Source organism: Trachypithecus francoisi, unplaced genomic scaffold (genome assembly GCF_009764315.1).
Source record: "Trachypithecus francoisi isolate TF-2019V2 unplaced genomic scaffold, Tfra_2.0 Lachesis_group10, whole genome shotgun sequence".
NCBI classification, from domain to species: Eukaryota; Metazoa; Chordata; class Mammalia; order Primates; family Cercopithecidae; genus Trachypithecus; species Trachypithecus francoisi.
Genome location: NW_022681455.1, coordinates 88,679,217 through 88,705,758, shown reverse-complemented (window position 1 = coordinate 88,705,758; position 26,542 = coordinate 88,679,217). Strand labels below are relative to the sequence as shown.

At 46.5% G+C, this 26,542-nt stretch overlaps 1 long non-coding RNA gene across 2 annotated transcripts in view; it reads left to right on the top strand.

Moving 5' to 3' along the window:
• The first annotated feature begins 734 nt into the window (after nt 1-734).
• The window catches only part of LOC117088745, a 44,053-nt gene continuing 18,245 nt past the window's right edge, over nt 735-26,542 (top strand). The window contains exons 1-2 of one of the 2 annotated variants that reach the window (XR_004439296.1): nt 735-867; nt 16,446-16,659. This is a non-coding gene — a long non-coding RNA (uncharacterized LOC117088745). Of the gene's footprint in view, nt 996-16,445; nt 16,660-26,542 lie in introns of both variants that reach the window. The other variant, XR_004439297.1, reaches the window with a different exon arrangement.

Genomic DNA, 26,542 nt, shown 5'->3' with positions numbered 1-26,542 from the left:
TTTAGTCTGAGGCTTCTCAACCAAATGGGATTCATCAGCTGAGAACCACCCTTGTTAAGCGTAAATTGACACACACGGGGAGTTTCCCGGTGACATCATCGGCACCCATGGCCTCCGGTCTCACTCACCATCCCAAACTGAGAGCAGATGGGGAGGGCCTCAGGCAGCATCGGAGGGGCATCCCTCGGGTTCTGGTTGCCAGGGATCCCCAGTGGCCAGAGCTGTGATCTCACAGGCTCCCAGGCACCCCGCGGAGCTTATATTCTAGGACCACTCTGCGACTTGAGGGCAAATGAGAAACCTGGGCCAACGCATGTGCGTACAAATGTGGAAGTTGTAAAGACCTTTCTGTGAAGAAGCATCCTTCATTCTAAGGTCATGATTTTCCTATTATTTTTTGTGTTAATATGACCTTGCTTTTATGAAATAATGGTGACGGTAGGTAGAGGGGCTGGGGTATTGTTTCACAAACATCCTTTTACATAGCAAAGTAGTTAGCAACCCTATTTGATGCCCCCTGTTCTCTCTCTCTTATCCTGAACCCCAGAAGTTTTGCAGTGGAAGAAAAAGACATGAAAACAGACTCATTCCTAAGGCAGTGCCAGGGCAGCAGTAGCCATCTGTATTTGTCACGGTGAGGTCACAGAGGAAGGGTTGATTAGCACTGACTGGGAAAACTTCACAAAGGAGGTGGTGTTTGAGCGAAGTCTTGAGCTCCCCAGGGCTGCTTACTGGGCAGTGTGGATGGTGTGGAGTGGGATGGTGAAGGATGGGGTCAGAGGAAGGAAGGGCATGCCCGCCCAGCTGTGTTTGGGTTGCTGCCTCCCTGGAGAGGGGTCATGAAGCCTAGCAGGCAGTGGAGCCCAGGTAATGGCAGACCTTGAGGGGAGCACCAGTAGGAAGCTTAGACCTATGAACTCCAGACTGTACATTGAGGCCATCAGTTGCAAATGTTTACTTTTTGGTATTTGAAATTCCAAGCTGAACACAGGGAGGTGAGTGAGTTGGAAGCTTGTTTGTGCTAGATGTACTTTAGTCGACCTTCCCCAGACTACAGGGGGCTTCTGAGCCACTGGGCTCCCCAGAGTGACGAGAGACCTGCTGTGTAGACCACTCCTGAAAGACTTTCATGAAGGCACAAAAGCAACAGGTTTGCTGAATGGTGCTGCCCATGCCCCATGAGGAGAACGGTGTATACCATCTCCACACAATGCAGCAAGCCAAGCTCCAGGCTGCACACTTGGGGGCTTTAGAGGATGCCTCATTAGAGTAAAATGGGACTTACTTTTATTTTTTTATAACTCAATTTTATTCTGAGCCCCTGTTATGCTAGGTGGCAGAAATGTCATCTGAGATAATCTGGGGGTCCTGCCCCTTTCCTCAGGGCTTGCCATTGAGGAAGTCATCAAGGGCTTGCTATCAAGGGCTGGGGTCCCACCCGTCCTCACAGCTTGCTGCTGGGACACCTTCTGCTCTGTGCCCCAGGTCTAGGGCCTCTGCTGGTGTCGGGCGCCTGGCAGTGTTTCACTGGGGAGGCCTCCTTGGCTCCAGCTCATTCCTCTTCCTCTGTGTCTGGCGCCTGCCCAGGGCCTTTCCCAGTAAATGGTACTGGGTGCTCTCTGGTCATCGGCTCCACTGTCTGGATGGATGTTTTGCCTCCCAATCTGAGGCTTAGACAAGGTACAAGGGTCAGGGATCCCCTCTCGGGACCCATCAACGTCTGTATTCCCCCACCTGGGGAAGGGTGCTGGTTTTCTTCATTATGCACCCCCCATCTTTAGGCGAGTTCACTAGTCCTATTATTATTATTATTATTATTATTATTATTATTGAAACAGGATCTCCCTGTCTCATCCAAGCTGGAGTGTAGTGGAACAATCGTAGCTCACTGCAGCCTCAACCTCCTAGGCTCAAGTGATCCTCCCACCCTGGCCTCCCGAGTAGCTGGGATTATAGGCACGGGCCAGCACATCCAGCAAATTTTTAAATTTCTTGTAAAGACTGGGTCTCACTCTGCCCAGGTTGGTCTCAAGTGACCCTCCTGGCTTCAAGTGATCCTACCACCTCAACCTGCCAAAATGCTGGGATTATAAGTGTGAGCCACTATGACCAGCCTAGATTAGTCCTTTCTATTTGCCTAAAGGCATAGGCATTTGAAACTCAAAGCCAGGAAAATATTTTCTCTTCCACTTTAATCACCTCCTTTGAGGCATCAGGTGACTCTGGGCTTTGCTGCCTAAAGAGGGCAAAAAGAACCATGGTTGGGTCTGGATACCACCCTAATTATTAAAGCAAAATAAAACAAGTAAGCAAACCAAAGCACCTCTAATCCTCTGCTGCAGTCCCTCCCTAGCGTGGTCTCTGGCACAAGGCATTGGTGCTCTCTGCAGGTGGCCTTTTTGGCCCCAGGCTGATCCTTCATGGGATGGGAAGCTGACCAATGGGTTGAGGAAGCTGGAAACCAGGAAATGGTCACGGGTCAGTTGCTGTCAGCCACTATTCCTTCAGCTCTCACTGCAGTGCTCAGAGACTGCATTTCCTTGGCCACTATCTGGCTTCTGTACCCTGGGATGATGGAAGAGTCAAACAAAAAAGAAACTGTCTTGCTTGTAACTGGAGCTAAAAATGAAGCAGTGTTTAAGGTCTAGTTTTTTGTTGTTTTTTGGGGGGGTTTTGTTTGTTTATTTGTTTGTTTGTTTGAGACAGGGTCTTACTCTGTCGCCCAGGCTGGAGTGCAGTGGTGCGATCAACTGCTCACTGCAGCCTTGACCTCCCAGGCTCAAGTGATCCTCCCACCTCAGCCTCCCGAGTAGCTGGGACCCCAGGCACGCACCACCATGCCTGGCTAAGTTAATTCCATATTTTGTAGAGACAGGGTCTCCCTATGTTGCCCAGGCTGGTCTTGAATCCCTGTGTTCAAGCGATCCTCCCACCTTGGCCTCCCAAAATGTTGGGATTACAGGCATGTGCCATGGTGTCAGACTGGTCTTTACTTTTCTTCCAATCCAAGTTCCAGAAACAGGAGCTGCCTTTCTTCGAGATGTAGGTGTTTGTGATTAAGAGATTGGAGTCTGTTTTTCCTGCTTATCACCTGACAACTTTGGAGAGGTAATTTACAAACCCCGTGCCTCAGTTTTCTCCTCTGTAAAGTGGGGATGATAGTGGCATCTGCCTCAAAGCGTTGCTGTGAGGATTGGATGAATCCATGTAAAGTGCTTAGACCTGTGCCTGGCACACAGTCAGCCTTCAATAGATGTTGGCTGGAATTATTAGGTGACTATGGCTCTTGGGAATTTATGAGAGTCCTGACATCACAGGGTTCAATATTTTATTTTTTGTTTAAATTAAATTTAATTTATTGAGACAAAGTCTTGCTCTGTGGCCCAGGCTGGAGTCCAGGGGCACAATCTGGGATCACTGCAACCTCCACCTTCCAGGCTTGAGCCATCCTCCCAGGCTCAAGCCATCCTCCCACCTCATCCTCCCAAATAGCTGGCCTGGCTCCCATCATACCCAGCTAATTTTTGTATTTTTAGTAGAGATGGGGTTTCAACATCTTGCCCAGGCTACTCTCAAACTCCTGAGCTCAAGCAATCCACCCTCCTCGGCCTCCCAAAGTGCTGGGATTACAGGCGTGAGCCACCACGCCCACCCCCAAGATTTTAAACTAAAGGCAGACTATGCAAAGGGAGAGGACTGTTACACAGGAAGCGCTGGGGACTTCAGGCCATGAAAACAAGGCAAAATGATAACATTTCAACTATAAATAGCAGAGCGAGCAATTCCTCTGTCATCCTGCAAAACAATGAGCCTCTTCCTTCATGTCGGTTGAAGGATAAATAGAGTCCCCTTCACTCCCCCAGCACACACACAGGGAAGTAACTTGAGAGCCGTGTCCAACAGCAGAGGAGGAAATGGGAGTGTGCTGGTGGGGGCTGATTCTGCAGCACTGGTCCCTTGGAGTCTGACTGGGAGGACTGCTGTGCATAGCCCGGCGAAGTCCCACCCAAGCAAGCTCCTGGACAAGCCTGCAGTGTGGGCTTCCAGGAGGGGGTATGGGGACCCTGCCAGCTGCTGGGCCCCCAGCTTCTCTGACAAGGGAAAGGCAGAGAAACATCTTTATCCGTGGATTTCAAAGACATCCCTTAGGGAGCTGGAGGCTGCAATGAGCTGTGATTGTGCCACTGCACTCCAGCCTGAGTGACCCTCTCTTAAAAAAAGAAAAAAGAAACATCTCCAAGGATTCCAGAGCTGGACGCATCTGCAGGAACTGGCTCCAGCCTCCGCCTTTGGCTTCTTGGTCACTCATGACTAATAACCTCGCCATCACCAACGTCACCTCTAATGTTTCTTTGGAGCATTTATTACATACGTGGCACTTTTTATTTTATTTTATTTTTCAGAGACAGGATCTTGCTCTGTCCTGCAGGCTGGAGTGCAGAGGCACAATCATAGCTCACTATAGCCTTGACCTCCTGGGCCCAAACGATCCTGGGCCCAAACCTCAGCCTCCTAAGTGGCTGGAACTACAGGTGCACACCACCACATTTGCTAATTCCTTTTTGTAATTTTTTTTTTTTTTTTTTTTTTTTTGAGATGGAGTCTCACTCTGTCACCCAGGCTGGAATGCAATGGCGTGATCTTGGCTCACTGCAACCTCCACCTCCCAGGTTCAAGCTGTTCTCCCTGCCTCAGCCTCCTGAGTAGCTGGGATTACAGGTGACCGCCACCACACCTGGCTAATTTTTGTATTTTTAGTAGATACAGGGTTTTGCTGTGTTAGCCAGTCTGGTCTTGAACTCCTGATCTCAAGTGATCCATCCTCTTGGGCCTCCCAAAGTGCTGGGATTACAGGCCTGAGCCACTGTGCCTGGCCCTATTTTTTGTAGAGACAGGATCTCACAATGTTACCCTGGCTGGTCTTGAACTCCTGGCTTCAAGTGATCCTCCCACCTCAGCCTCCTAAAGTGCTCAGATTACAGGCATACACCATGGTATCCAGCCTATGTGGGTGACACTTTTCTAAATACTGGTGCCTCTGCATGCCAGCACACCAAGGCCTCCCAAAACCCTGCCCCAAAGGCCTCCTCCTCCAGAAACTCAGTTGCTCTGGGAAGCTGGCTGAAGTCAGGCCACAAATATTTCTGGGCACCTACTATGTGCCAGACACTGATCTGAATAAGACACACTGCCACTGTGCTAAATGACATTGCAAGTACGATGAAGGTGAGCAAAGGGGAAGTACTGGCTGCCACCAAGAAGGGTGCTGGCCTTCCCCAAGGTCCCCTGGGCCAGAGCCTGGGCCAGCTACTGACACCTCGCTGGTCAGCTGGCCGTTGTTTCACATTTATGTGTGCCCCTCATTCTGTCTAGCAGATGTCTGGTTGAGTGACTTAATGGCAACAGAGTTGGGAAGGGATTCTGGGGTGTGTCCAGCCTTGAACTCCGAAAGGACAGGGCTATACTCACCCCACATCTTAGTGCCCAGTAGTGGATGTGCAGGAGTAAACCTGGAGTCCATTAATACAGGAAGGAGCAATTGAATAGACGAATCCTTCATTGCCTCCTGTAAGGCAAAATTGTAAGGGAACTTAAGCTATTTCACACTCCTTCCTGTCCTTTGAAGGCTCACTCAGTGCTTGGCTCACAGAAAGAACTCAATAATATTTGTTGAAAAACAAATGGATGCAAATACGAATTAGTACAACCCTGGTGTCTATCATAGTGCAGGGAATGCAGTGCATAGTACTCTGTAAATGTTTGGCAAATTAGTGAATCACATTATTAACAATATGCATTTCACTAAGGAAATGATCAAAAAAAGCCAGGCACAGTGGCTAATGCCTGTAATCCCGGGACTTTGGGAGGCCAAGGCAGGAGGATTGCTTGAGATCAGGAGTTCCAGACCAGCCTGGACAACAGAGTGAGGCTCCCATTTCCATGAAAAATTTAAAAAATTAGCTGGGCATGGTGGTACCTGCATGTAGTCTCAGCCACTTGGGAGGCTGAAGTTCAAGGATGGCTTGAGCCCGGGAGTTTGAGGGTTACAGTGAGCTATGAGACCCACCACTGTAGTCCAGCCTGGGCAATAGAACAAGACCTTGTCTCTAAAAAAAAAAAAAGAAAGAAAGAAAGAAAGAAAACAGAAAAAGAAAAGAAAAAAGAAATTTTTTCATTAATATTTATGGGTCATAGATTTTTTTTACAACCATACACGTGTTTACTGCCTTTCCTTGAATTTCTTAGCAAATTTTTAAACAACAACAAAACCAACAGACCCTTGACTCACCAAGGGAAAGGTGGTTTGAGTCTAAGTTTAAAAAACTCTCCATGTGAGCATCTGAATAAACTCCAGAGCCTGATAGTCACCTTTGGCTGAGGCTGGGGCTGCTCAGAGTGAGAGGCTGGGGATGGGGGAGGAGGGGCTGCTTGGAAAGTACAGCTATCTCAACCACACTCTCTCTGGGAATTCACTCTTTTTTCTATTTTCAACATCATTATCCTATTTCCATATGATTTTACAAGATGCAAAGCAAATATTAGTACAGGCTCTTCTCTGCAAAAAGAAGCCATTTAATCTAATGAAGTACTGTCCATGGTGATGTTTGGACAAGCTGACTTCATACTAAGTCAACATTGAGGGGACTCTCAGAGCAGGCTCCCTTGTAAGCTTTATGTCAGCATCCCACCTTGGCTCAGCGTGACCTTCCATCAGAAAGAGTCAGACAAAGATGGGAGACTGAGAGAGACCTGGCGGCCGAAAGCTCAAGGCTGAGAAGAAAGGCTCCTGGCCGAGTACCCTTGGGGGCTTCAGGGCCCATTTTGTCCTCTGAAGTGGTCTCTTGGAGCTCACCTCTGTCACCAAGCACTCTTCTTGCTCCCCACCTTGCCTCAAAGGTGGGGGGATGGGGAAAGATCTTTCTTTGCCAGCTTCCTCAATACCCTCTTTTTTCTTCATTCTTCCTCTTTTCCAGGGATATTTGCTTAAAAAAAAAAAAAAGACTTGGCTAGGTGTGATGGCTTCTCGTGCCTATAATCCCAGCACTTTGGGAGGCCAAGGCAGGAAGATCACTTGAGCCCAGGAGGTTGAGCCTACAGTGAGCTATAAGTGTACCACTGCACTCCAGCCTGGGTGAGAGAGGGAGCCCCTGTCTCTTTGGAAAAAAAACAAAAAGAAGGACCCAAAGACCAGGAAAGGTGTTGCTATGTAGAGGTAGGGGTTCCTTGCTTTCTCTTCAACCTGTCCCTAGGAGAAGGAGAGAAGGCTTCTGCCCACTATTCTCCCTAGAGGTCTGCATCTGTCATAAGCATCAGGCCTGACGCTGTGTCAGGGAGTCACATTCCACTTCCTCCCCACTCACCCCAACCAGCTCAGAGCCACCAAACTTGCCCAATTACTAGAGTGGACTCCAGGAGTTTAATTTACCTACTCGGTAAAGGCTTGGCATCTCCCTCTGAAACATTCTTCCCACTTGGTCTCTTCCCCCTGCCATCATCATAATTTCTCCTATACCCACATGCGGCCGGCCGCACTATTATTTCATTTAATTTATTTATTTATTTATTTATTTAAAGATAGGGTCTCCCTCTCTCACCCAGGCTGGAGTGCAGTGGCATGACAGTGGCTCACAGCAGCCTCAAATTCCTGGGTTCAAGCAATCCTCCCACCTCAGTCTTCTAAGTAGCTGGAGCTACAGGTGTGAGCCACCATGCTCTGCCTCTATTTTTTAAAAACCAGCTTTATGGCCAGGTGCGGTGGCTCATGCCTGTAATCCCAGCACTATGGGAGGCCAAGGCAGGCGGATCACAAGGTCAGGAGTTCAAGACCAGCCTGGCCAACATAGTGAATCCCTGTCTCTACTAAAAATACAAAATTTAGCCGGGCGTGGTGGTGTGTGCCTGTAGTCCCAGCTACTCAGGAGGCTGAGGCAGGAGAATCACATGAACCCAGGAGGCAGAGGTTGCAGTGAGCCGAGATTGTGCCACTGCACTTCAGCTTGGGCAACAAAGCAAAACTCTATCTCAAAAAAAAAAAAAAAAGCTTTATAAGGTATAATTTATGTACATTAAAATTTGCCATTTCAAGTATATAGTTTGATACATTTTGATAAATGTATGTAGTCTATAGCCTCTACTACAATTACAATATATAGAATATTTCCGTTACCCAAAAAGGTCCTCCATGCCCTTTGGCAGTCGCTCCCCTCCCATCTCAGCCTCTGGCAATGCTGATCTTCCTTCTGTCCTTGTAACTTTGCCTTTTTATTTTTTATTTTTATTTTTTTATTTTTTATTTTTTTTTGAGACGGAGTCTCGCTGTGTCGCCCAGGCTGGAGTGCAGTGGCCAGACCTCAGCTCACTGCAAGCTCCGCCTCCCGGGTTTACGCCATTCTCCTGCCTCAGCCTCCCGAGTAGCTGGGACTACAGGCGCCCGCCACCATGCCCGGCTAGTTTTTTGTATTTTTTAGTAGAGACGGGGTTTCACTGTGTTAGCCAGGATGGTCTCGATCTCCTGACCTCGTGATCCGCCCGTCTCGGCCTCCCAAAGTGCTGGGATTACAGGCTTGAGCCACCGCGCCCGGCCAACTTTGCCTTTTTAAAGTTTCATGGAAGAATCACACAGCACCTAGTTTTGTGGATTTCTCAGCATAATGCTTTTGAGGTCCATCCAAGTTTTTTAATGTATTAATAGTCCATTTCTGCCAGGTGCACTTGCCTGTAATCCCAGCACTTTGGGAGGCCGAGACGAGTGAATCACTTGAAGCTAGGAGTTTGAGACCAACCTGGCCAACTTGGTGAAACTCCGTCTCTACTAAAAATACAAAAATTAGCCAGGTGTGGCATGTGCCTGTACTCCCAGCTACTCAGAAGGCTGAGGCACAAGAATCACTTGAACTCGGGAGGCGGAGGTTGCAGTGAACGACACTGGGAGGCGATGGTTTCAGTGAGATCGTGACACTGCACTCCAGCCTGGGCAATAGAACAAGATTCCATCTCAAAAAAAAAGTTATTTATTTTTTATTTTTATTTTATTATATAAAAAGATTATATATATAAATTAAATATCATTAAAAAATATTATAAATAGCATAAAATGGAATAAAAATAAATATTATAAAAATATAAAAAACAAATATTATAAAAATTATAAAGTTTATATATATATATATATATATATATACACTTTTTTTTTTTAGACAGAGTCTCACTCTGTCACCCAGGCTGAAGTGCAGTGGTGAGATCTCAGCTCACTGCAACCTCTGTCTCCCGGGTTCAAGTGATTCTCCGGCCTCAGCCTCCCAAGTAGCTGGGATTACAGGCATGCACCACCATGCGCAGCTAATTTTTGTATTTTTAGTAGAGACAGGGTTTCACCATGTTGGCCAGGTTGGTCTCGAACTCCTGATCTAGGTGATCTGCCTGCCTCGGCCTCCCAAAGTGCTCGGATTACAGGTATGAGCTCAACCTATATATGTATATATAAATTAAAATATAAAAATAAAAATAATATATATATTATTAGAGAAAGGGACTTGCTCTGTTTCCCAGGCTGGAGTGCAGTGGTGCAATCATAACTCATTTCAGCCTCAAATTCCTGAGGTTCAAGGGATCCTCCCACCTCAGCCTCCTGAGTAGTATAGGATAGGAATAGGCATGTGCCACCATGCCAAGTTAACTATTTTTTATTTTTTCTATCAACCCCTGCTTTTTTTTTTTTTTTTTTTGAGACAGGGTCTTACTTTGTTGCCTAGGCTGGAGTGCAGTGGTATAGTCCTAGCTCACTGCAGCCTTGACCTCCCAGGTTCAAGCCATCCTCCTGCCTTAACCTCTCAAAATAGCTAGGACTACAGGCACATACCACCATGCCCTGCTAATTTTTGTAGAGATGGGGTCTCACTATGTTGCCCATGCTGGTCTTTATAATTTAATTATATAGAGAGAGATATATAAATTAAAAATAATATTACACTTACACAAAACTTAGTAGCACTACTATAAATAGAAAACCTTTATATCTTATGATAAATCAACACAGGCAAAAATATTAAAAAGGATAATTTTTAAGGTTACACAATTCCAGCTAGCTCCTGTTGCCTGCTATCTTAGATTCTCTAGAAGTCAAGCCAGGGCTTGAATATAAGGTGGGGATTCTTGTGCAAGAGATTTACGGGGGCACTCCTGGTGAAGGAGGGAGGGAAACAGAAAGAGGCTAAGCAAAGGCGTGGGGCCAGCTGAAGCTCTGAAACAGGAATGGGACCAGAGTTGAACCACTTCAAGGCATGAGAGCTGGGCCTTTGTGCCTTGCATCAATCAGTCATTGCTCCATACCTCGGGATGATGGTATAATCTCCCACCTATTTCCAGGTGAGGCAATTTCCAAAAGAAGGGTGTGGCTGTTAAGTGCTAGCTGCCATCATTCACAGCAGCTGGGAGGTGAATGTATCAACTAGGTGAAGGGGATTAGACAGGACCAGCAGCATCTATTGTACCAGTACCAGCCAAGGCTTTAACCTAAGGTTTCCTCTTTTTTTTTTTTTTTTTTTTTTTAACAGGATGTCACTCTGTTGCCCAGGCTGGAGTGTGCAGTGGTACGGTCATGGCTCACTGCAACCTCAAACTCCCAGGCTCAAGGGATCCTTCTGCCTCAGCCTCCCAAGTAGATAAGACTACAAGCACACACCACTATGCCCAGCTAATTTTTTGTTCTTTGTAGAGAAAGAGTCATCACTATGATGCTCAGGCTGGTCTTGAACTCCTGGACTCAAGCAATCCTCCTGCATAGACCTCCCAAAGTGCTGAGATTACAGGCGTCAACCACTACACCTGTCTGGTTTGCTATGTTTTGGAGTTAAAAAGAAACAAGAAAATGTGGCCGGGCACAGTGGCTCATGCCTGTAATCCCAGCACTTTGGGAGGCTGAGGTTGATGGATCACTTGAGGTCAGGAGTTTGAGACCAGCCTGGCTAACATGATGAAACCCCGTCTCTACTAAAAATACAAAAATTAGCCAGGAGTGGTGGTGCTTGCCTGTAGTCCCAGCTACTTAGGAAGCTGAGGCAGGAGAATTGCTTGAACTCAGGAGGTGGAGGTTGCAGATTGCAGTGAGCCTAGATCATACCACTGCACTCCAGCCTGGGCAACAGAGCTCTGTCTCAAAAAAAAAAAAAAAAAAAAAAAGAATTAGGAAATGTTAGAGTGATGTTAAAGACAGGTTAGCACCAAATAGAGACTTTCTCCTTAATGTCATCAGATAATGGGAAAGAGAACTGAAAATGAACTAGCTTTCTTATTGATACACTGTTCCTTCATGCTCTGCCGGGTCTTTTTGCCAGCTTGGGTGGCCCAGCGTGTCCCACACTTTGGGAAACACTGCTGTAAGGCTTTCAACAGGATCTAGCCTGCCATGCCCCACTCAGCTCCTCTCTGTAGTGCTTTCTTACTTCCCAGCCGTTTCATCCAGTAGCGTTATGTTACACAGATGGCCCACTGTTTGCTCCCAGCTTATTCCCTGCCTTTCCGTTCTTCTGTATATTGCAGGAAGCTGTGTTTCCCAGGCTCCCTTGCCAAGTGGCTTTCACATAGTTTTGTGTGTTGGGAGAAACTGGTACAAGATCAGAGTACGGTGGGGTGAGAGGTGGGGGTCAACCATTTCCCCCCTCTTGCTCTGCACCTTCCACAGTGGCTGTGTGTCTTCTACAGTTCCAAGCCCTTCTGTGGCTCTGACTCCTGCCAGACAACCCTAACCTCCATGGGGCCAGCCCTACCGTGGTTCTAGCTGTTGCCACCAACAATGGCTTCTAGGCCTCACCTCCTCAGCCTTGTAATAAGAGGCTTCCTGCTGGTGCTAAGCTGTGTTCCTCACTATCCCCTGTTCAGGTTTTCATCCTTCCATTATCTATGTAAGCAATTCCTTGTGTTAAACTCCCTCTGTTGAAAGACCTAGAGTGGTTTCTTAATTCTGACACAGAGAAGGAGCAAGACAGCAGTGAGCTAATCAAGGGTTTACAAAGTCATCAATGAGAAGTTCTGCATCAGCCAATCCATTGCTAAGGTCCTTTGGCTATGAAAGTCACCCAAGGCCAAGACCTCAGCTTTTCCCACTTGAAAATCCTTGAATATAGAAGGAGTTGGAGGAAGAGGAGTAATAAACTATTCCTCCAAAAATCCGGATGTGTGTTAATAGTCCCAGCCTTGGCCCTGCACCTCCCCTTCTCCCTCCTCTCGGCAATTCCTGACTTGATTAGTTACCAGGACTAATGCCTTTCTGCTGGTTCATCAAGCAAAAAAAAAAAAAAAAATGGTTTCTAATACAAAAACTAGCCAGGTGTAGTGGCACATGCCTATAATCCCAGCTACTCCGGAGGTTGAGGCATGAGAACTGCTTGAATCTGGAAGGTGGAGGTTGCAGTGAGTCGAGATTGTGCCATTGCACTCCAGTCTGGGCGACGGAGCAAGACTGTCTCAAAAAAAAAAAAAGAAGAAGAGTTTCTCACATGTCCTGTGGGGACTCTCATGAACAATCAGGATATAAAGAACCAAAGAAAGAGAGAGCGAGAGAGAGAGAGATCACAATGGGTTAATTTGGAGCCACTTAAATAGATGGTTTTATGAAACCTAATTCCCTCTGTTATTTCTAAGTGTGCCACTGAGAATTTTAAGGCTTGCACACAGCTACTGCTTTCCACTGCAGGCGGGAATTGCCCTCCAGGTGGGAGAGCCAGAGAGGGATGCAATCAGTCCTAGGAGGTCAAGGCTGAGGCCAGGACTCCAGTGCTTTGCCTAGGACTTTGTTTCATTTTCTCCTTGGAAATGGGCCATGATTAGAGAGGGCCGGAAAGGAGCTCTGCTCTGGGGAGGTGAGCCAAGCAGCAGATCTGCCTTGTGCTGGTGCAGCCACAAGTGCCAGGGGGTACCACTTTGTGTTAGATGTCCTGACACTTTTCATCAGTCTCCTTGCTGGATGGGACTGATCCCGGACCAGCACACACGAGGGCCTCCCAGAAGGCAGGAGTGTTTTCCATTTGTGACATTAGATCTTTAAAAAGTAAAAAAGCCAGACGCTAGTGCCTGTAATCCCAGCACTTTGGGAGGCCGGGGCAGGCGGATCATTTGAGGTCAGGAGTTTGAGACCAGCCTGGCCAACATAGTGAATCTGCGTCTCTACTAAAAATACAAAAATTAGCCTGGCGTGGTGGCGTGTGCCTGTAATCTCAGCTACTCAGGAGGCTGAAGCAGGAGAATCACTTAAACCCAGGAGGTGGAGGTTGCAGTGAGCAGAGATCACACCACTGCACTCCAGCCTGGGCGACAGAGTGAGACTCCGTCTCAAAAAACAAACAAATGAAAAATTAATACTTTGTAGATCTGTTATTTATGTAGGTGTTACCCATAGTCTGGGCAAGGGCAACTTGGTGACGGTGGATTCACAGTCCTGCCAGCACCTCCTCCTTCCTGGATCCTAGGTTTCCATCAGGGGTGCTCCTGGCAGGGAGCAGCTGGGAAACTGCCCCAAGCAAGACTCACCAAAAAGTGAGATGGGTGGCAAGGGTCCAGGAATAGGTTTTGGCAACACAGAGGGAAACACATACTAAGTGAGTTTATTTTGGGTTTTTCCATCTTTGAGTATTTACTTTGCGTCAGGCACTGGGCTAGGTACCTCCCGTGCCTTGGCTCACCTAATCAACACAGCAACCTGGGAGTCAGGTGCTATTTTAAATTGCTGTTTTGCAGAGGAGGTGCACCAAGGCTCACAGATGTAAAGTAACATGCCAAGGTCACACAGCTGCCTGGGGCCCATATTGCAAGAGCAGGGTCTAAACTCCTCAGCCTGGGAGGCAAAACAAACATCTGGTGAGGCAAGGGTCAGCTACTGAGAGGCAGAGGGAAGTTCCAGCTTGGGGATAGTGGAAACGTGCTGACGTGAAAGTTGGGCCAAAATAGGCACACAAAGGAACCAGCTGGGGATTTGCTCTGCAAAACCAATGATCAGTGTTCTTGGAAGCTGTGTTCCTGCTTCACCTGAAGGCTCTGGCTGGTGTTATCTTTCTTCACACTGACTCTGTCCCAGGAAGCCTTTCTTTCTTGCTTACCACAGATAGGATGGAGCAACTGCTCTGTACTAGGGCTTCCTAAGGGCTGCAGGAAACACAGATATTGACAGCACAGGATCTCTGCTCTCAAGAAACCCACAGAGTAAAGGGAAGAGGGGCATTTATCCAAACAGAAATGACCAAGCCATGCCTAAGGAGAAAAGTGAGCAAACCATCAGAGACACAGAAAGGAGGGCTAATCAGGGAAGACTTCTCAGAGGAGGTGGTCTTTGAGCGGGACCCAGAGATGGACCAGGGATACAATGGTTGGATTGAGAGGAAAGGCTAGTCCAGGCTGAGGAAATAGATACAGAGGAGGAAAGGAAGGAAATGGTTAGGACAGGGGAGGAGCCAGATGTGGCTGGAGTGCGAGCTGTTGGGCTAGAATAGGATGAGTCTGGAAAGGTAATTTGGGCCAGATTATAAAAGGTCTTGACTGAAGGGGCGGTATTCCGCCAGCAAGAGAAACATGTGATATAAGCTCTTCATGAATGAGAACCTCGGCTCTTACATCAACACATATCCTCAGAACACCACTGCAGGACAGGGGTCAGGCTCCCAATTTTACACAGGAAGAAACCAAAGTTTGTAGCAATTCTTACTCTACACTTCCTTCCTCCTCCACCATTAAAGAGGTCTGTCTTGGAGGCCCCCTCTGTTTTCCTGAGGACAACCTAATCCAACCACAGGGTCCTCGTGGCTAAGTAAAATAATCATTTCTCCAAGAGAAAGGCTACTCTGAGAAGCATGGGGAAGGGAATAGGGCACAAGACAGGGAGGAAAGAAACCTGGGTTCAGTCTGGACTCTGTCAACAGCCTGTGAGCTTAGGGAAGTCACTTCCTCTCTCTGGGTCTTGGTTTCCTCATCTGTAAAGTGAGGAATTGAACTGAGTACTTGCCAACTCCCAGAGTCTGTGAGCAGTGAAATGGGGCCTGGGCATAGAGGAAGAGAAGGGAAGGAGCGTGCCTTCATTTTTCGGTATTTTTGTGTGTGTCCTGGACACTATGCCTCATGCAAAGGACAGGGACAGAGGGAAGAATACGGCTCCCTAAGAAGGAGAAAGACAAGTGAAATGACAGAAACAGAGGCGTTGAAAACATCAGGGCTCAAAGTTAGGCTGGAGGTCAGGGAGGGCCTCACAGAACTGGAGCCTGAGCAGCCTGTGAAGGAAGGACAGGAACTCATTGCCCAGCAATCAGGATGGCCAGCGTCTTCCAGGCAGGGGAGCTGTGTGAACAATACAAGGAAGGAGACAACTGCATGTGTGTTCAGGCAGGTGCAAATGTGGATTGGTAGTGGGGTGAGGAGGACCCTGGAGAAACAGATCGGTCTGGAGAGATCAACCAGGTCTTGTGGCCAGGGAGAAGTTTTGGGGTCTGATCAATGACTGATGGCAGGCTGATTAGAGGACCTCCCACCCCCGAAGAGGCTCCCTGTCCCCCTGCGCAGTTCTCACCTCCCCACCAAGGCAGAAAGACTCAGCACAGCTGCCTCTTATGTGCAGGCTGGAGGAGGCGAGCAGGGCTCCAGGTGGGAGTCACAGAGGCCCTTGGTTGGTGCAAAATTGAGGAAACTAGGACACCTGCTCTCTGCCTGACAGTTCTACAAACTGCAGCCTGAGTGTGCACAGCATTAAAACTGTGATTTCAGGCCGGGCACGGTGGCGCATGCCTGTAATCCCAGCACTTTGGGAGGCCGAGGTGGGTGGATCACTTGAGGCCAGGAGTTCGAGACCAGCCTGGGCAACATGGCAAAACTCTGTCTCTACTAAAAATGCAAAAATTAGCCAGGCGTGGTGGCACATGCCTGTAATCCCAGCTACTCGGGAGTCTGAGGCATGACAAGCACTTGAACCTGGGAGGTGGAGGTTGCAGTGAACCGAGATGGCACCACTGCACTGCAGCCTGGGCAACAGAGTGAGACTCTGTCTCAAAAAAACAAAAACAACTATCGTCTGAGCCAAAGAGAATGCAAAATCAGGCAGCATGGATTCAGGACTCAGGGCTCTATCCCAGGGTGCATGTCTCCAGGCCAGGTGTAAGCATTCAATAAATACGTTAACTTTTTATTTATTCTTTATTTTATTTATTTATTTGTTTATTTTTGTAGGGAACAGGGCCTCGCTATGTTGCCCAGACTGGTCTTGAACTCCTGGCTCAAGTGATCCTCCTGTTTCAGCCTCTCAAAGCTCTGGGATTATAGGGATCAGCCACTGCCCCTATGCCAAAATGTTAACTTCTTTACATATTAATGCCCCATCCCCAGAGCCAATAAGATTACCTGCTTTGTGAGGGCAAAGACAGTGTCTCTGCCACCTTTATAGCCCTCTTAACTGTTGGCCTCTTGCTTTGAAGTTCCACAGAACTGAGTTTTCTGCCAAGCTGGGCTACTTCCTGCTATGTGACCTGACAAGCCACTCGTCCTGACTCTGGAGAACAGGGATGATCAAGCCCAGGCCAGAGTGTTGGAAGGATCTTTGAGAGACTCCCACTCCCCTGCACTTCATTGAGGCAGCAATTGTGACTATCGTTATTGTGATCTCTAAGTGGATGAGGAAGTAGACCTTGGGTAAGACTTCCCCTTTCTGGGTTTCCAGTTTCTTCAGCTGTAAACAAAGGTGCTTGACTTGTCTTTGGTTCCACTTGGAACATCTCTGTGACCAGAAGAGATGTTCCAAGATCTTCTTGCAAGAGGAGTCTCCTGGCTGCTGGCTTCCCAAGAAGCACCCTTGCCCTGGGATCCATGGAAGTGGTAGAAACATGGTGGTCCTAAGTTCTTAGACTCTCAGAGCAAAAAGTTCATGAATCCTTCCATGGATAGGCCTTACGGGTGGCCCAGGAGCCTCCTAAATTGAGTGCAAAATGTTATGAGTACATTTAATGGGGAGAAGGCCCTATTAATTGCCATTTTAATTCACAAAATCTGCCTACATCCTGAAGGGTCCTTGAAGGTGTGTGCTGAATCTCCAGGACTCAGCCCAGTGTATGTTTTTGTGGAGTGAAATAAATGAACATTTGTGTGCTGACATCCTGCTTCAGCTGCGTGTTTTTCCAAGGCGTGAAAAAGACCTGAATTTAAGGTGACTTCTGTTAATTCCATGGCAAACCTCTTTCAACAGACAAAATTACAACAAATTTAGTTTAAAGATCTTAATTGGCTTTTATTTGCTATTCCAGAATCAGGCAACACTTATTTCATAAGACAGATGAGTGCTCTGATAAGCTGAGCACAGGAGCTTGATTTTATTTTATTTCTTTTTTCTTTTTTTTTTTTTGTTTGAGATGGAGTCTCCCTCTGTCGCTTAGGCTGGAGTGCAATGGCGCCATCTTAGCTCTCTGCAACCTCCACCTCCCGGGTTCAAGCAATTCTCCTGCCTCAGACTCCTGAGTAGCTGGAATTAGAGGCATGCACCACCATGCCTGGCTAATTTTTGTATTTTTAGTAGAAACGGGGTTTCACCACGTTGCCCAGGATGATCTTGAACATCTGACCTTAGGTAATCCGGCCGCCTTGGCCTCCCAAAGTGCTGGGATTACAGGCATGAGACACGGTGCTGAGCCCGGAACTTGCTTTTATAAACAGAGGAGTTGAGGGAAGCAGAAAGAGAAAACAGAAAATGAATAGGTCATTTCAAAGCTCCTTTTCTTATAAAGGTTAAAGCAGAGGGGACTTTTTTTCATCATGCCAGCTAAAACCAGTGTGTTTGGGGATTTGGCTATTATCACTCTCTCTGTCCTGATTTCTTGGAAGGTCAGATAAACAACTTACTTTCAGTTTGGTGGTGTGGAACTTCACATGAGTGACTCCATTCTGGTTTGGTCTGTTGAGCTTGGTGCGGGAGCTCGGTCCAAACCAATGGCCTCCTAAAAATCTTATTTCATACCCCAGTAATTTTTAGATTACGACACCCTACTGTTTACCAGTTTTATGCAGGTTCCTATACTCCTCCATATTCCCCTTGCCTCATAGTGCCTGCAAATGCTGATGAATATAAACTCATTAAAGCATAAAATATATTAAAAATAATTTTGTCGGGACATCTTTAAGACTCTCCTAGCACCATTGAAAGTTGTTGATACTTCCCCCATGGTACTGCAAAACCGAGATTTAGAATACCATTGCCTATAGTTTAAGGGAAAATGCGGGTTATAGCCTGTGTCCTAGAAACATTTCAAAGCCAGAAGGTCTTTTAGACTTTCTGTAGGTCTTGATGACATGGTTTGGTGGCCAGGGCAAAGAGGTGCTCTGGCCTCAAAACATCAGAAGGCCTTTATTGGCACTGCTTGACTATATCATACAATGTAGTGCTGGTTTATTGTCTTGTATTATTTTTATTTTTATTTTTTTTTAGCTTCCTTCCATCCTTGTCAATTGTATTGTTTTTAAGGTCTGTGTTATTAAAATAGTCGATGCACAAGGTAATAAATTATTATTATTATTATCTTGAGACAGAGTCTTGCTCTGTTGCCCAGGCTGGATGGAGTGCAGTTGTGCGATCTTGGCTCACGGCAACCTCTGCCTCCTGAGTTCAAGCAATTCTTCTGCCTCAGCCGTCCAACTACAGGTGCTCGCCACCATGTCCAGCTACACTTTTGTATTTTTAGTAGAGACGGGGTTTTGCCATGTTGCCAGGCTGGTCTCAAACTCCTGGGCTGGTCTCAAACTCCTGAGCTCAGGCAATCAGCCCACCTTGGCCTCCCAAAGTGCTAGGATTACAGATGTGAGCCACTGCACCTGGCCTACATGGTACTATATTAAATAGTTCAGCATTACTGATGACACAGTCTTCCATCCCATGCCTCCCAACCTCAGAAGTCGTCTCTTTCACCACTAGAAATCTGAGAATCTGAGTCTTTTTTTTTTTTTTTTTTTTTGAGATGAGGTCTCTCTATGTTGGCCAGGCTGGTCTTGAACTCCTGGGCTCAAGTGATCCTCCCGCCTCAGCCTCCCAAAGTGCTGGGATTGCAGGCGTGAGCCACTGCACCCAGCTTAGGATCTGAATTCTTTTTTTTTTTTTTTTCTTTTTGAGATGGAGTCTCACTCTATTGCCCAGGCTGAAGTGCAGTGGCACCATCTCGGCTCACTGCAACCTCCGCCTCCCAGGTTCAAGAGATTCTTCTGCCTCAGCCTCCCAAGTAGCTGGGATTACAGGCATGTGCCACCATGCCCAGCTAGTTTTTATATTTTTAGTAGAGACAGGGTTTTGCCATGTTGGCCAGGCTGGTCTTGAACTCCTAACCTGAGGTGATCCTCCTGCCTCAGCCTCCCAAAGTGCTGGGATTACAGGTGTGAGCCACTGTGCCTGGCCTGGGTTTGAATTCTTTAGGTGGCTAATTCCACCTTGGAAGACATCTATTGACTCATACAATGAAACATGAGAATTTAACTCTCTTTACCTCCCTTCCACTAGTTTCCTCCACTTCCACTAGTATTACTTTTACTTCACCTATTGGTTACTATCGTTCATTTACATATTCAGGACTTTATATCTTCTCCATCAACCTGATATACTCTCTTCACTCCTCACTTTGTAAGACAGAACCCATTAGCATTTTCTCCACACTTTTTCCTCCACTTCCCATACTTCTTTTCTCAGCTACACTTTAAAAGAAAGAAAAAAACCACTTTTCTTATAGTACAACATAAAGAAAAGTACATATATCATGAGTACAGCTTGATGAGTTTTCATAAATGGAACTGGTTTCATAAATAGAACTGTTGCAATAGGTAGCTAGACATGAGCGGGCAGGGGAGGCCATCTCCCACCGTGACTGGCAGGCATCTGTCAGGTGACGGTCAGGCAGTTGTTACACTGTCTCTCAGAGATCATTATTGGTCACAGCCAGCACCAGGCAAAGGTAGTCTCCCAGTAGATAGAAAAACCCTGAAGCTGGTGATTAGCTTCCTAATAAGATCTCAGAAGCTGGGTAAGTGGGCTCACACAGGCACACTAAGAGGCAAAAAGTTTAACTCCTTCCTTAAAGGAACACTCAACTGGTAAGGGAAAAAGCCTCAAGTGAGCATGCACACAACTCCAGGAAACACGCTGTGCATGCTCCCCTCCCAAGTGCTGGCAGGCCACTGCACCTGCGGACAGCCCACCCCAAGGGAAGGATTAGGGAGAAGGGACCCAACACCCCCAGAAACATGCCAACATATAAAACCCCAAGTCAAAGTCAAAACAGTGCATTTGATCTCTCAAGTCACCCACGTGGCCCTCTTCCAAGTTTACTTTACTTCCTTTCGTTCCTGCTCTAAAACTTTTTAATAGGCTGAGCATGGTGGCTCACGCCTGTAATTCCAGCACTTTGGGAGGCCGAGGCAGGCAATTCACTTGATGCCAGGAGTTCAAGACCAGCCTGGCCAACATGGTGAAACCCCACTCTACTAAAAATACAAAAATTGGCCAGGTGCAGTGGATCATACCTGTAATCCCAGCATTTTGAGAGGCTGAGGCAGGTGGATCACCTGAGGTCAGGAGTTTGAGACCAGCCTTGTCAACATGGTGAAACCCTGTCTCTACTAAAAATACAAAAAATTAGTTAGACATGGTGACAGGCCCTTGTAATACCAGCTACTCAGGAGGCTGAGGCAGGAGAATTGTTTGAACCCAGGGAGCAGAGGTTGCAGCGAGCTGAGATGGTGCCACTGCACTCCAGCCTGGGAAGAGAGTGAGACTCCATCTCAAAAAAAAAAAAAACAAAAAAAATCTGGATCATGAGGCATGGCTACAAGGGAAGGGGGCCTGGAAACAGAGTCTGCAATGGAAACAGAATCATTCATGCATCAGCCCTTAGGATGGCATACAGGCAGCTTCAAACAAAATCTGGTTCCATTAGGAAAAAAGAAGGGAGAGAATCGTTTAGGGGTAGGTAACTGTTTGCATCTACCACAGACACCCGCATCTATACCAGAGGTACACACATTCCTGTGAAACTCATACACTTGCCCTCACATCTGCCCAAGCAGAGAGAAGAGGCTCTCTTCTCTGCTCCCAGAGCCCCCGTAGACACCTCAGTGTTGGTGTTAAATACCTGGCTTGGAGCTGCTTGGTCTCTATCTTCTCTCAGGACTGTGAACTCCACGCAGGAGGGATTGTGTGGTCATCTTGGAATCTCCAGAGCCTGAACTCCAATAGGGCATTTGAGACCTACTGAGGAATGAGGGAAAGACGGGAGAGAGGGAGAGGTGGAGGGAGGCAGGATAGGCAGGAGAAACAAGGGAGTCATTGGTATCTTTTGGATTAACTTTTCTGGCCCCTGAGAACAATGTCTGTTGATTTTGGATTCCGGAGCTTTTAGTGTAGTCTGGTCTAAATCGGAATTCCCAGAACACCCAGAATGCAAAGCAAACATGGCTTCTTTAGTTTTTCAGCGTCCAATGAGCTCTTTACATTGTAGAGAGATGAGGGTGAGAAAGGAGAGCTGTGTCTGCTCCAGCTGTGTCTGTGTCTGGCAAACAGGAGCCCAGGGCAATGATTTCTCAGCTCCTTTAAGGCCCACCCCTTCTCCTCCCCAGGATGGTTCCTTGGTGCAGAGGGTCACTGAGTCCTGGAGATGACAGGAGGGTCACTCCCATCTAGGTAGGGTCCTATGGATGTGCATTGGTCTCTGAAGCTAAGCATCTCCTCTGCCCTGCCCCTGGGACTGGCGATGCTGAAGTGTAAGTGTACATCTGGCACCATCTGTGCTCTGGGCCATAGAGGCCTCAGCACCCAGCTAGGCCTCTGAGGGTCCGCAGGCTCTCTCTGGCTCTCTGTGTCTCCTTGCTGGGACTTGGTGAAACTTCCAGGTCCCCGAACGCCACACATTGAAGAGTCAAGGGGTTCTGCCCTAGACTCATTTTTGTAGCTGCGTTTGACACCACATTCTCGCCATCTCTTCAGTCTCTTGTTAAAAATGTTGCCAAACCAGAGGATAGGCCTCCCAGGGCTGGCAGCCTCCCCCAGACAGTGTCCAAGGAAGCAGATCATGAGCCTTTGTGTCTTTAGGCTCCATTGCTCCCAGCTGGATGAGCCTGAAGCCCCTTCTCACCTAGGCAGAGCCCCAAAGAGCAATGAACAGGAAGGGCCCAACCATCTCACCTACCTCAAGATCCCTGCTTCTCACAATCCTGTGAGGAGGAAAGAACAGGCTTTTCATAGTTTCCTCTGTATGACTGAGATTTCCACATTTCCACTAATCCATACCCTTCTCTCTGACTCCAGTTTCACAGCTCACCTCTTGTTGCAGATGGGGTACCTGCAGGGAGAGAAGCCAGCCTACCAGTATGGGAACATAAGCATTATTTCAAAATATCAGGCTGGGCACCGTGGTAATCTGAGCACTTAGGGGAGGCCAAGGAAGGAGGAGCTCTTGAGCTCAGGAGTTTGAGATCAGCCTGGGCAACATGATAAAACCCTGTCTCTATAAATAATACAAAAATTAGCCGGGTGTGGTGGCGCACGGCTGTAGTCCCAGCTGCTCAGGAGGCTGAGGTGGGGTGGGAGGATGGCTTGAGTCTGGGAGATCAAGGCTACAGTGGCAGACCTGCACTCCAGCCTGGGTGACAGAGTGATACTGTGTCTTAAAAAAAAAGAAAAAGAAAAAGAAAAAAAAATCATACTGGTACAAAATGAACCCAGATACACTTGAAAATAAGAACTTTTTACTAAAAAATATAGAGTAGCCAGGCATGGTGGTGCATGCTTGTAATCCCCACTACTCAGGAGGGCAAGGCAGGAGGATCACTTGTTCCCAGGAGGCAGAAGTTGCAGTGAGCCTGAGATTGCACCACTGTGCTCCAGCTTGGGGGACAGAGCAAGACCCCGTTTCAAAAAAAATAGATAAATACAGGGATCTCTCACGTGGATCTCAAGGCAGGGAATGAAGTCTACTTAATTCAAATCAAATGGCAGGATGAGGCAGTCCCACGGTCCCCTGCAGTAACAAACACATCATTTCTCAATTTCAAAGACAGATTCTCAGGATGGAATCAGGTTGGCCAGGCTGGGTCCTGACCAGGGGGGTGGGATCATGAGGTACAAGTGTAGCTTCCAGGGAGCCACCAAGGTGGGAGAGGACATTGTGGGGGCAGTTCCCTTAGGAGGAACAATGGTTTCCGGGCTAGGCAGACACCTTTCATATTGTCCACTTTGATAGAGACCCAGACAAATAATTGATGAAAATGAACTTAGGTTCTCAGAGCAACATAAACATACTTCATTAAATATGAGCTTTGTCAAAGAAAATACAAATGCTGTTTTAGACCACATTCAGTGTAAATATGTGGCTTTCTAAATGTTTTCTGTATTAGATAGCTGACTTGCCACTTCCACCACTGTTAATTATTTTGTAGGACATTTACACGTCCTGCCTCTCCTGCATTGGAGTCGTGAGGTCCAGAAGCTTTGTAGGTGTTCAAGGAAAAAAAGAGTGATGAGGTGACCATGGACTCTAAGATCTGACACCAAAAGTAAAAGCAACAAAAACATAGATAAATTGGACTTCATGAAAATTTAAAGCTTTTTAAAAATTACTTTTATTCTTTAATTTTAATTTAATTTAATTTAATTAATTTATTTATTTTTTTGAGACAGGCTTTCACTCTGTCACCCAGGCAGTGGCATGATCTCGGCTCACTGAAACCTCTGCCTCCTAGATTCAAGCAATTCTCCTGCCTCAGCCTCCGTAGTAGCTGGGATTACAGGCGCTACCACACCCAGCTAATTTTTGTATTTTTGTAGAGACCAGGTTTCGTCATGTTGGCCGGGCTGATCTCGAACTCCTGACCTCAAGTGATCCACCCGCCTTGGCTTCCCAAAGTGCTGGGATTACAGGTGTGAGCCACTGTGATTGTGTCACTCCAGCTCGGGTGACAGGGTGACACCCTGTCTCAAACTGGTACAAAATGAACCCAGGTACACTTGAAAGTAAGAACTTTTTGTTAAAAAGATGTGGGATAGCTAGCCATGGTGGTGTGTGCCTGTAATCTCAGCTACTCAGAAGGCCAAAGCAGGAGGATCACTTGAGCCGAGGTTCTTCTTAAGAGGTGCAGAGTTTCTGTTCTTGGTAATGGAAAAATTTTAGACATAGTGGTGATGGCTCTGCAATATTGTGAAAGTAATTAATGCCACTAAATGGTACACTTAAAAAGAGTCAAAATCACATATTTTATATTGTATACATTTTACCATAATTAAGAGAAAAAAAATCAATGAGAATGCTGAGTGAAAATTCTCCGTACTACTGGTGCAGGGTTGCACCAAATTCCCCAAACATGGGAGCCAGGCCTGTTGAAATTACTACATCATTAGTTGTGTTCATTTCCTTTGTCAAAAACAAACAAGCATGTAAGAAGAAAGAAAAAAGGGACATAGTTATATGTACCCTCTCTCATCTTGATTTGGAAGGGGGAATACCACATTGTAATTGCCATGAGTTGTAATTAAAAGGTACAGGGAGGTGACTGCATGGCAAGGTTCCCCTTTAAGACATCGTAATGCTATTAGGTGTTTATCTCTGGTTAAAAATGAGAGCTGCATTCGTGCATTGTGTAGTTAAGCAGTCTTTCGCCATGTGTGTATCCATATCTAAAGGTGTGGTTATTTGGTGGCTGAGTACCCTGGCCTGAAAGAAATTCACCATATGACAACTGGAGTCAACAGACTCTGAAATCTATTTCTGTCAAATATCTAAAGTAATACCACTATGCTGTTATAAAACAATTATGTTTGATCCAGCAATTTCAATCCTGGTTATGTACCCTCCAAAATGAAAATGTACATCCATAGAAAAATTTTTACATGTTCATAGAAGCTTTATTCTTAATAACCAAAAAGTAGAAACAACCAAATGTCCATCAACTAATAAATGAATAAATAACATGCAAGATAACCATACAATGGATTATTATTCACCAATAAAAAGGAATGAAGAACTAACACATGCTACATTTATGAACTTTGAAAACATCTTAGGGCTGGGTGCGGTGGCCCACGCCTGTCATTCCAGCACTTTGGGAGGCCAAGGTGGGCAGATCACCTGAGGTCAGGAGTTCAAGACCAGCGTAGCCAACATGGTGAAACCCTATCTCTACTAAAAATACAAAAATTAGGCTGGGCACGGTGGCTCACGCCTGTAATCCCAGCACTTTGGGAAGCTGAGGTGAGCAGATCACCTGAGTTCGTGAGTTTGAGACCAGACTGACCAACATGGAGAGACCCCATCTCTACCAAAAATACAGAATTAGCCAGGCGTGGTGGTACATGCCTGTAATCCCAGCTACTCGGGAGGCTGAGGCAGGAGAATTGCTTGAACTCAACAGATGGAGGTTGCAGTGAGCCAAGATTGTGCTATTGCACTCCAGCCTGGGCAACAGCGCAAGACTCTGTCTCAAAAAAAAGAAAAAGAAAAAAGAAAACATGTTAAGTAAAAGAAGCCAGTCACGAAAGGCTATGTATTATATTGACTCCAGTTATTTGAACTGTCCAGAATGGGCAAATCTATATAGACAGAAAGTAGATCAGTGGTTGCCTAGGGGTGGGGGGCTGGGGGATGAGGGAATGAAGGGTGATAGCTAATGGATATGGGGTTTCTTTTTAGCATGACAAAATGTTTTAAAAATAATTTGTGATGACCATTGCACAATTCTATGAATATACTAAAAGAAATTGAATTGTACACTTTATTGTTGTTAGAGGCAAGGGTCACACTCTGTCACTCAGGCTGGAGAGCAGTGGCACGATCACGGCTCTCTGCAGCCGCAAGCCCCCAGACTCAAGCGATGGTCCCACCTCTCAGCCTCCTGAATAGCTGTGACTATAAGCACGTGCCAGTATGCCTGGCTAATTTTTGTATTATTTGTAGATGTAGGGTTTCACCATGTTGCCAGGCTGGTCTCGAACTCCTGGGCTCAGGCAAGCTGCTCGCCTTGGCCTCCCGAAGTGCTGGGATTACCCATGAGCATCCGTGTCCAGCCTGAATTTTACACTTAAAAAGAGTGAATTGTATGGTATGTGTATTATGTATCAATAAAGCTGTTATTGTATAATACCCACCCCCATTCCCGCCCACCCCCACCAAAACCTCCACACACAGAATAAAATGAAAAGGTCTGCATGGCTGGCTGACTAGATGTGAGGACTAAGTCAGAGCAAGGTCCACACAGTCTGAATCTGATCTACCGTGTGTATAATTCCCTATGGGCTACAGTGTTCTAGTTTTTTTATGAGTGAGTTTTGGAATATCATTCCTAAGATGAACACATATGCATTGCATTAAATTAAACAAAATGCAGAAATCTAAATTACAAAACCTGTATGTATTTTAAAACCAACGATGAGTGGTTTAAATTGCATTTGACAGATCATTTATTTAGAGAGGCAGAGAGACAATTACGCTTCTTGAGTTACACATTCATGTAATTTTTTTTTTTTTTTTTTTTTTTGAGATGGAGTCTTGCTCTGTCATCC